This window comes from Sinocyclocheilus rhinocerous, unplaced genomic scaffold (assembly GCF_001515625.1).
Source record: "Sinocyclocheilus rhinocerous isolate Xijiao unplaced genomic scaffold, SAMN03320098_v1.1 scaffold1191, whole genome shotgun sequence".
Classification (NCBI taxonomy): Eukaryota; Metazoa; Chordata; class Actinopteri; order Cypriniformes; family Cyprinidae; genus Sinocyclocheilus; species Sinocyclocheilus rhinocerous.
The window spans coordinates 115,065-126,676 of NW_015636560.1; positions in this window are offsets into that span (position 1 = coordinate 115,065).

The window sequence follows — 11,612 nt, forward strand, 5'->3', positions numbered from 1 at the left end:
TGTAGCCGCAAAATATTATTGAAATGATTAAAAAAAAACTTTTCAGTAAAACTTTGGTAACACTTTATTTTAAGGTGTCCTTGTTACACATTACATGTACTTACTATTATAATAACAATAAATTATGCATAATTACATGCAAGTAACCCTAAACCAAACCCTAATCCTAACCCTAAGCATATAGTTAGTACAAGTAGGTAATTAACATTACTCGGTAATTAAATATGGTATTACACTGTAACAAGGACAACTTAAAATAAAGTGTAACCACAACTTTTACTTTGACAATGTTACATAGGCACTTTGTACAAGTCTACTTAAGTTTGTTTAGAAACAATCATAAAAGTGTCTCTTTTATTTCATGAATATTACATTATCTGCAAATACAGGTTTTTAAAAACATACTTTACAAGTAGACATTCAATATAATTAACCACACTTCTTGTAAGTGAAATAGTTTAATAAGTAGTTGAAGTACAGTTTGACAGATAAACTTTCATCTTTGGTTGTTGTATAACATGAAAAGTGAAATGTGTGCATTTTGATAGAATAATTGCAAAAAAAAAAAAAAAAAACACACCCAGTTTTCCACTGTTTGGACAAACAGCTACTTCTAGCTATTGAGCCATTGATTGTGTCATTATGTTAAGTGAGTTAAGCCACTCTGATAGAAAATCTAGTGCTATATACCTCACTATAGTGGTATTTGCCTAATATCAGGGTTGCCAAGTCCCAAAATTGTGCTACTTTTACACAGTTGCTGTGGGTTGTTTTAAAGTCCACGGGTTAAAGTGATCTCTCCAAAATGCTATTTCAAGTTTCAAGTTTCTAAGTGGAAAACAGCAAAAGAAGAAGATAAAAAAGGGATTGTTTTGATTAGCAATTGGGCTAGTTTTGTTTTGCAGACCTGGCAACCCTGCCTATACCAAATCAAAGTCATGTGGTGTGACCAACATGTAAAAAAATAAACATAAAAGAGTAAATAATATTATAGAGGAATCCTGCAGACCCTCAAAACTGTGTGTTAGCTCAGTAAGTCTCATAAAATATCAGTTAATTTCACTTAGAAAATGCAAAATGTCACGTGGTGCAACTTCCAAAAAATGTAATGATATTTATGAATTAATAATCCATAATACTTTATGGTTATACTTTTTTTTAGAGTCATTAAATTGAAACTTTTCAACACTATAAATCAACATAATGGGTATATTTCTAAAAACTTTTACAGTAGATTTTTTAAATATTTTTTCCTTTACTTTATAATGAACACTCTTTTACATCACTGACCCAAATAAGACAAACTACGAAAGTAAAATGGGTTGTGAATGGCGTTTCATGTTGAAATTAACGAATTAAAGTTAACTGTTGTTGTTTATAACATGACTTCACCTTGTACAAACCTGGATTGATCACTGCTGAACCGTGTGGCCATTTTTCTTGCGCGAAAGGCCACATTTGAAAATGGCAACACAAGTGCTTAAAACACTGAGGCCTTTATCGTTCGCAATCTCCTTTTTGATTTGATGGCTGAGCTTAAATGTTATTGTGCCTCATTTGGGGATGCATTTAAATGCAAGAATTATACAGGCAAAATGTTGACTGATTATTAGCATGCCGCTAAATCTATGTGTGCTCTACTGTCAGCTTCTATCAGAGCAGCCACACAATGGCTACAGAGGGGAGCATCTGTCGGCAACGTGGGCCACGCGAGCGTAATTTCACCAGTGGGCCGCTTTTGTGTGTGTGGATGAAGCTGCTGCCATGGCGAGAGGGAGAGAGAGAGAGAGAGTGCCGTGTCGGCAGGTGCATGCCACCAAATTACCGCCTGCAATTTGCATTTCCCTTCGCTAAGAAGCATGCCATTATCATATCAAAGGGAACTCACAGCAACGTCTAGTTTGGAGAGATGTGGCACTGCTTCAATTTGAGCAATTAATGCAGGATGAAGACACTTGTCATGCGTCCCAGAGTCCCGCTGCATCCATCTGCATTGTTCCCGGCTGTGGAAGACGAGGCATTCTCCGAGGATTCACGCGCACTCACACACCTTCGTGCACACGGTATAGTCTTTTACTCAACCAGGCATCAGAAACAAATGCATTTGCATGATCTTTACCCAGACCTCTCTTCTCCACTCTGAGGCCTTGATATCTTTATACGCGAGCGTCTTCCGATGGTCTTTATTTCATGAATAATGAAGCCGTTGAGTATCGCATTAATGGCCTTGCGTGGTCTAAAACATCACTAAGTGCATTCAGCATTGTATGAGCCTAATGAAGATATATTAGGACTAGCTCCCCTTTGATGTGTCGGGAATAACATGCTTATGTTGTCATCCGTCACCAAACGGCGACTGTCCTTCATTTGTTTTGCCGTCGATGCGCCACGCAATTTATTTGCCGTTAAATTCCAAGTACGCCTCAATCAGGCCTATTATTGCACACCTCCTGACGTTAAGACACAGTCCGTCATTTAGCTTTTGAGGAAAATCTCCTTTTTCCCCCGCGTCCTCCTCCCAGCTCTCGGCGAATTGTTCTGAAGCACTCTACATTTTCTTTGGGGTCTAGCACTTACAAGATGGTATTAGTCACAGATGTTCACTGTGATTTCCATTCCTTCTCTGGCGCAGGAGGGCTTGCCAAGTGTCTTCGAGAGCCTCTTCCCATTCATCCGAACCTCCTGTCGGATCGCTGCCTTATTTCTATGACAGTCAGCTGTTCCTAACCAGCACTAAATTGAATTTGATGGAGCCGTTTTTTTTTTTTTTGGATTCCCTTCCAAAGCTGCCTGAATGGGATAATAATTCTCGATAATGCATCGAACCAGGATGTGGCATATTTAGAACGGGTGTGCAATGGTGATTAAGGGTTACTGAGGCAGAAAGAATTGTGGGAAATCCAACGGGAGCTATTATTTGCAGTCTAACAAATGTATTTAGGGTTTTATGATGTCACAACAAATATACCTTGAGCTAATGGACCATCTCTGCTCCCGTTCGCTTGGTCATCTTCCACCATCAGAAGGCGACGGGATTGGCCCTAAACAAGATGTAAGATGACTGGAAGAATCGTTTATTTGTCGCTCCGTGAGTCTCCATGATTGCTTGTCACAAATGGCATTTTCTGAACTTAACCACACGGGGAGCCCCCCAACTTTTCCATACGATTCCCGTCTTCCCCCTGGTCTTATCTTCCTCACTGACGCTCTCCTTCCTTCTTTTCCTGTGGGTTCACAATGATCCTTGATGTTTGTGACAGGCCACGATAGGTGGAAACCCTTATCACCACGAGGTTCGGAGGCCTCGCTAAATTGAAAATTGCAAATGAAATCCGTGGGGTTTAAATTCATCAGCTATTATGCCAGATGACCTTTGGCAGCTGCTGATAAAAATGAACGAATGTTAGCTGTGATCCAATTTTCGACACTATCCACACCTTTGACTTCATTCACAGTCAGACAGCCGACTCACAGGAAGTGAAAATGATAGGGTTTCAAGAGCGCGCCATTGTGTTGCAGATTAAGATTTTTTCTTCCTATTTGCTGGGGTCGGCCTTGTGCTACGCCCGTCTGGTATTCCGCCATTGTCCAATCAGTTTCAATATCTGCTCCAGAGGACATGTAAGTCTCCCTCCTCAGATAAACACTTACAGGGGGGAATGTTGGACTTAATAGTTTCGCCTCAGAGGTGATAGTGGACACTGTGTAGCGAGATCGACTGGCACATGTTCGCTTAATCTGACAGTTTTATGGCATGTGGAAGTCTCTTCTCCTCTGAATCTGGGATGTTCTTTCTCCTTTCAACATGTCATCTCTCGGCTATTAATTTTCCACGGGTTTAACAGAAACCGTGTTACTAGGATGTATCGCAAATAAATCCCAGTTACAGAAGGATGACTTTACTATTTAGATAGAATAGAAAAGAATACAGTATGAAAAAACCATAATAGAGGACAGCACAATAGAATAGAACAGAACAGAATACGGCACAACAGACTAGTGGAACTGACTAGCATAATACACTCAAAAATATTAAGAGCAGCCTAGAACAGAATAATGCATAGTAGAAAGTTATACAATAATTCATAGCAGAATAGAACAAAGCACCGCAAAATGGAACACAATAGAATAGAAATTAGCCCAGAAGAACAACATAGAATGAAGTACTATACAATTAGAATGGAGTATAGAAATATTCAACAGAACAGAAGTATAGAATAAAATAAACAGAGCAGAACAGAATAGCATAAAACACAGCAGAACAGAATAATGCACATCAGAAAATAAAGCACAGAATAGACCAGAAAAGAATCAAATAAAGCACAACAGAGTAAAATAGAATGTAAGAGACTAGAGTGGAATTGAATAGAATAATACAATAAAGAAAATAATAGATCAGCATAGAACAGTTGAATGCACATTTGGAAGTTATAAAACAATGCATAGCATAATAGAATAAAGCACAGCAAAATAGAACACAATAGAATAGAAATTAGCAGTATAGAATAAAATAAACAGCACAACAGAATAGCATAAAATGATTTTAATGAGAGTAAAACAGAGCTTGTCTGGTTTGGGGATCCTGCACTTCCTGAACTGTTAAGTTTAGGTGAGCTGACCCCTTATTGCAAACCTGTTGTCAAAAACCTAGGGGTTTTGTTTGATAATGATCTGAAATTTGATAATTAACTCAGTCGCTAAATCAAGTTTCTTTCACTTACGAATGTTGGCAAAGGTTAAGTCGTTTCTCTCTTTTAGTGATCTTGAGAAGGCGATACATGCGTTTATCATGGTGAGACTTGGTTATTGTAATTCTTTGTATGTGGGTGTCTGCCAATCTGCTTTAAACAGATTACAATTAGTTCAGAATGCAGCTGCGAGGCTCTTGACAGGGACTCGTAAGCGGGAGCATATATCTCCTATTCTGTCTTCACTGGGCTGGTTGCCAGTCAAGTTTAGGATTGATTTTAAATGATTAGTTTTTGTTTATAAGTCTAAATGGGTTGGCACCATCTTATTTGTCGGATCTTTACAGGCTACAAAGACTAGGTATAAGTGTAGGGACGATCGGCCCTTTGCAGTTGCCGCTCCAAAGCATTGGAATAGGCTTCCACCTCATATTAGACATGCTCCAACTCTAAATGTTTTTAAGTATCGCCTAAGGTCTCACCTTCTTTCCTTAGCGTTTGAGCCAGCAGGGTGTTGAGGTATTGTTTTTGTTATGTTTTAGCTGTCCTGTTATGACGTGTAAATGTGTTTTAAACAGTGTTGATTTTGTACAGCACTTTGGTCAACGCTCTGTTGTATTAAAATGGTAAATGTGTTTTAAACTGTGTTGATTTTGTACAGCACGTTGGTCAACGCTCTGTTGTATTAAAATGTGCTATATAAATAAATAAAATAAAATAAAATAAAATAAACTAAAACACAGCAGAACAGAATAATACACTGCGGAAAATAAAGCATAGCATAGAACCTAAGGAGAATACAATGAAGCACAACACAGAATGAAACTTAGATTGAATAAAATAATACACTGAAGAATACAATAGATCACAATAGAATCAAATAATGCAAAGTGTTCTAAAATAAAACACAACAAAATAGAACACAACAGAATATAATTTAGCCCAGAAGAACAAAAGAGAATAGATGTAGAATATAATATAGTAGTATCAAAAAAGAATAGAATAAACACAGCAGTATATAACATAAAAGAATAGAAAAAGAGTGCAACACATTAGAGTGTAGAGTGGAACAGAATAGAATATGAAACAGAATAATAGATCACAATAGAATAAAATTGACCAATGCATAGAAAAAAAGTTAAATAAAGCACAGCAAAATATAACACACAGCAGAATAAACTATTACAGTAGAACAGAACATAAAAATATCAAAAGAGAATTGAACAGTACAGCAGTACAGATTAGGATAAAAACAATAGAATAGAATAGAATAGAATATGGCAACATATATAATAGAATAAAACACAGCATGATAGAATAGAATAACACATTACAGAATAGAATAGAACAGAACAAAATAAATCATAATAGAAATATGCATTAAAAAAATAACACAAGAAAATACATAGAGCATGATGAAATAGAGTGTAACAGAATTAAACAGAATAGAAAGTTGAAATTGCTTCATTTTATGGTAAGTGTATATTTTGACAATAGAATAGAAAATAAAATAAAATTGTTTTTTAAAGTTTTTGTAGCTGTTGCCATTTTGTTGTTGTTATGGAAATAATTGAAGAGTTTTGTGGTTTTGTGATTACATTTAATAATTCGTCAGGGTTTATGTTGTTTCAACAATTACAGCAATTTTGCAGGTTCTGATGACTATATTCATTTATCATTTCTTGAATTGATAAATCAGAAGAGACCTGTGCCATTTGCCCTATAGCCTACAATATCCATTATCATTTGTGAGGATAATGTATAGTGTATTATATACAATATTTCCTCATCTGGTTATCTGATATCAGGATGGTTAATACCTCTATCCGTGCCGTTACCTTCCCTGAAAGCTGTGATAAAAAGCCTCCATCCTTTCAGGACAGATAGAGTAGCCGTCAGCAGGTCAGGTTTGACCTCAAGAGTAAACACAGATCCATGAGAGACGGTCCCAGGACGACACTGTGTGATGTGATTAAATGTGTCATGTGTAATTGTAGCACGGTGAGAAGCGCTCGCAGGAAAGGTGCAGATGGGATTTGGAAGAAGGACAATGCTAGGTCCCTGTAGGGCCCGCAGGGGTTTGGCAGTAGATCTTCCACACACACACACACACAAACACACACACACACACACACACACACAGACAGATCTGTGTCACCAAACCAGAGGAGACACTCAGTTACAAGAGCTTGTCACGTAAAATATATTTGGTAACAAGCAAATGGACTGGAATAGTTTTTGCGTGTCATTCTGATGCGAGCCTATAGTCAACATTTGAAGTGGATCAAAACCTTTCATCAAAGTTGTCCTAAAACGTAAAACCAAAATGCGTTCTTGTCTTAGGACAACTTTGATGAACTTTTTTGATCCACCTTAAATGTTGACAACTGTAGTCCTGTTTTGGAGGACACTGGGGCTAGTTGTCACACTTTTTACTCCAGTGAACATTTGATTTTTGAAATACGCAATCCGATGAAGCGCTAAATTCAAGTAAAGCATCTTTTTGGGAATGATTGCGAGTTGTTTTCGCCGCGGCACGTCTCCCGACACACACCTGTCACAGGTGCTGCTCATTAATCAGTTATTACGCAGGTTATTCAGCGGCTGACAAGTTGCAATTTCCCCCTGATTTTCGGACGTTTGTCAGGTGGGAATTACGGCGAGGCACACGTGACAAATCACATCGCCTCCCCAATCCCGATTCCCCCCCCTCGCCGTGCCTCTTGGCTTCTCCCGCTATCTCCTCTCTCTCCCTCTCCAGTTTTTCCACAAACAATATCTGGGACTCTGGAAGTAATAAGGCGGAATGTATAATTAATTACCCAGCTTGCTCTAATTAGGGCTGAATAAGTTGTGTCCCTCTCATCATCACAAATGTGGTGATGGGTAATACCAGTTTATGCTATATTAACTGCAAATATGCAATCCTTCTGAGAGCACTTTCCTTGATGAATTTGATGAATGTGACAATAATTAGCAGAGACAGATGAGAGCTAAATTACTACTGACAATGTAATGCTATCCTGCTTGAGGGCTTGGGAACATGGCAGAGACCAGGGCCTGTTTCTAATTAATAGTCTTTCTGCCAGTGAGGAGAAAAAAAGAAAAAAAGAATGGTAATTGTTTTCGTCAAAGGCTGTAGGGAGCTATCAGGGTAATAAAGTTAATTAGCAGAACAAACAACCGTTCACCGCCTTACCAGAGTGGAAAAAGTGTAATTCAGACTCCTAAAACGTAAAACCAAAATGCGTTCTTGTCTTAGGACAACTTTGATGAACTTTTTTGATCCACCTTAAATGTTGACAACTGTAGTCCTGTTTTGGAGGACACTGGGGCTAGTTGTCACACTTTTTACTCCAGTGAACATTTGATTTTTGAAATACGCAATCCGATGAAGCGCTAAATTCAAGTAAAGCATCTTTTTGGGAATGATTGCGAGTTGTTTTCGCCGCGGCACGTCTCCCGACACACACCTGTCACAGGTGCTGCTCATTAATCAGTTATTACGCAGGTTATTCAGCGGCTGACAAGTTGCAATTTCCCCCTGATTTTCGGACGTTTGTCAGGTGGGAATTACGGCGAGGCACACGTGACAAATCACATCGCCTCCCCAATCCCGATTCCCCCCCCTCGCCGTGCCTCTTGGCTTCTCCCGCTATCTCCTCTCTCTCCCTCTCCAGTTTTTCCACAAACAATATCTGGGACTCTGGAAGTAATAAGGCGGAATGTATAATTAATTACCCAGCTTGCTCTAATTAGGGCTGAATAAGTTGTGTCCCTCTCATCATCACAAATGTGGTGATGGGTAATACCAGTTTATGCTATATTAACTGCAAATATGCAATCCTTCTGAGAGCACTTTCCTTGATGAATTTGATGAATGTGACAATAATTAGCAGAGACAGATGAGAGCTAAATTACTACTGACAATGTAATGCTATCCTGCTTGAGGGCTTGGGAACATGGCAGAGACCAGGGCCTGTTTCTAATTAATAGTCTTTCTGCCAGTGAGGAGAAAAAAAGAAAAAAAGAATGGTAATTGTTTTCGTCAAAGGCTGTAGGGAGCTATCAGGGTAATAAAGTTAATTAGCAGAACAAACAACCGTTCACCGCCTTACCAGAGTGGAAAAAGTGTAATTCAGACTGTGGCGAAGATATGAGATTAGATGATAGCCAAAGGAAATTTCACACTGGAGAAAAACAAATGTGTCATGTGTAATTGTAGCATGGTGAGAAGCGCTCGCAGGAAAGGTGCAGATGGGATTTGGAAGAAGGACAATGCCAGGTGCCCGCAGGGGTTTGGCAGTGGATCTTCCACACACACACACACACACACGCACACACACACACATATCTCAGTGTCACCAAACCAGAGGAGACACTCAGTTACAAGAACCTGTCACATAAAATATGTTTGGTAACAAGTAAATGGACTGGGATAGTTTTTGTGTGTCATTCTGATGTGAGCCTAGTCCTGTTTTGGAGGGCAACGGGGCTAGTTGTCACACTTTTTACTCCAGTGAACATTTGATTTTTGAAATACGCAATCCGATGAAGCGCTAAATTCAAGTAAAGCATCTTTTTGGGAATGATTGCGAGTTGTTTTCGCCGCGGCACGTCTCCCGACACACACCTGTCACAGGTGCTGCTCATTAATCAGTTATTACGCAGGTTATTCGGCGGCTGACAAGTTGCAATTTCCCCCTGATTTTGGGACGTTTGTCAGGTGGGAATTACGGCGAGGCGCACGTGACAAAACACATCGCCTCCCCAATCCCGACCCCCCCTTGCCATGCCTCTTGGCTTCTCCCGCTATCTCCTCTCTCTCCCTCTCCAGTTTTTCCACAAACAATATCTGGGACTCTGGAAGTAATAAGGCGGAATGTATAATTAATTACCCAGCTTGCTCTAATTAGGGCTGAATAAGTTGTGTCCCTCTCATCATCACAAATGTGGTGATGGGTAATACCAGTTTATGCTATATTAACTGCAAATATGCAATCCTTCTGAGAGCACTTTCCTTGATGAATTTGATGAATGTGACAATAATTAGCACAGACAGATGAGAGCTAAATTACTACTGACAATGTAATGCTATCCTGCTTGAGGGCTTGGGAACATGGCAGAGACCAGGGCCTGTTTCTAATTAATAGTCTTTCTGCCAGTGAGGAGAAAAAAAGAAAAAAAGAATGGTAATTGTTTTCGTCAAAGGCTGTAGGGAGCTATCAGGGTAATAAAGTTAATTAGCAGAACAAACAACCGTTCACCGCCTTACCAGAGTGGAAAAAGTGTAATTCAGACTGTGGCGAAGATATGAGATTAGATGATAGCCAAAGGAAATTTCACACTGGAGAAAAACAGGGAAATGAAATCAATTCTTCGACGCCATTTCTTTTGTGATTTGTGCGCGGGAAGCGCATTATTTCGCGCTTTGTCCTCGTTTCCCGCGCCTGACTCGTTCGAAAGATTGTTTAATGTTTATCCGTTCCTCGAGAGCGCGGGCGGTTTTTTTTCGCGGTTCTGGATGGCTGCTTCCAGAATTTCCGAGCGCAATCAACTCTATAATGATCAGAAACAGTTACAATACCGAAGCTGTTGAAATGAATTAGAAAACCTGGATGACAATAATTCGAAAACTTGGCGGAACTGAGACAATCTGACATTTTTGCTGCGTCGAGATGCTCCTGGGCAGCTCAGGTAATGAAACGGTGTACTCAGCCGACCTTCAATTTATTAGTGTGTCAGAAAAGCAGTGCTTGCTTTGACATAAAAACCTCATGTCGCGGGCTGAATGAAGTAAACTCACCTCAGCTGTCTGCTAACGCTGTTAGGTGTCATGTTTCTATCCCTGCTGATCCTCACGCGCTCTGCAGGGAGATGTTTGTACACAAGGTGGTGGTAGTTACGCTTATTTTATGGGATTGAGGGCCGTGAATACAACTAATTAAAATCAAATTAAATGTTTTTCCTGGCAGCCACGTGAAAGTGAATGACAGTCAGTCACACCCCTGTCAGATTTTCACTGGGAGGAAGCAGCACAGGGTTAGAGGAATCATTATATACTGCTTGATCTCATTCGTATTCACAAGATATTCGTATGTAAAGTTCAGATAGACGCTGAATTGTTCTCTGAATACATGTGTGTGTGTGTGTGTGTGTGTGTGTGTACTCCAGTATTACTTTATTATTATATCCAGTATTATATATTACTCCAGTCTTCAGTGTCACATATCCTTCAGAAATCATTCTAATATGCTAATTTGCTGCCTCAGAAACATTTCTGATTATTAACAATGTTGAAAACAATCGTGCTGCCAAATATTTTTGCTGTTTCATGCATTTTTTTTTTCAGGATTATTCGATGAGCAGAAAGTAAAAAAAAAAAAAAAAGAGTTAATTGAAAAATAGAAATCTTCTGTAACAATGTAAAATAAAAAAATAATACTATCAAATTTTACTAATAATTAAAAACCTCAACAAAGAAGATCAGCAAAATAATAGGATACAAACTAGTGCATGATCTGGTTCTGTTACCGTAGTGAGGTATGACGGCCCAGGCCATGGCGGAGGCATAAATCTCTCCAATCATCCAGAACATGCAGAGCCAGCTCAGATGCTCTCCACGCTTCTCTCTTGCCAACACCTCAGCAAAGTATTATTGCATTTTTTGGTGTTGAATTGGGTAAATGCTAGGCCTGTTTAAAAGCAAACACTGAAAAGTAAACCGAACATGTGTCTGAATAATCTGAAATGAGATTTGAAAAACCCCAAAGAGATTTTTTAAATTTCCAATAAATGATCTCTTCAGATTATCCGCATATATAAATGTGTTAAGAGCACCTACGAGATGAACCCAGAGTGGCTCAGAGCGCCGCTGGCTGATAAAAACGGCCTATTTCATTGGCAGGTGTTGTTTTTTCCTGA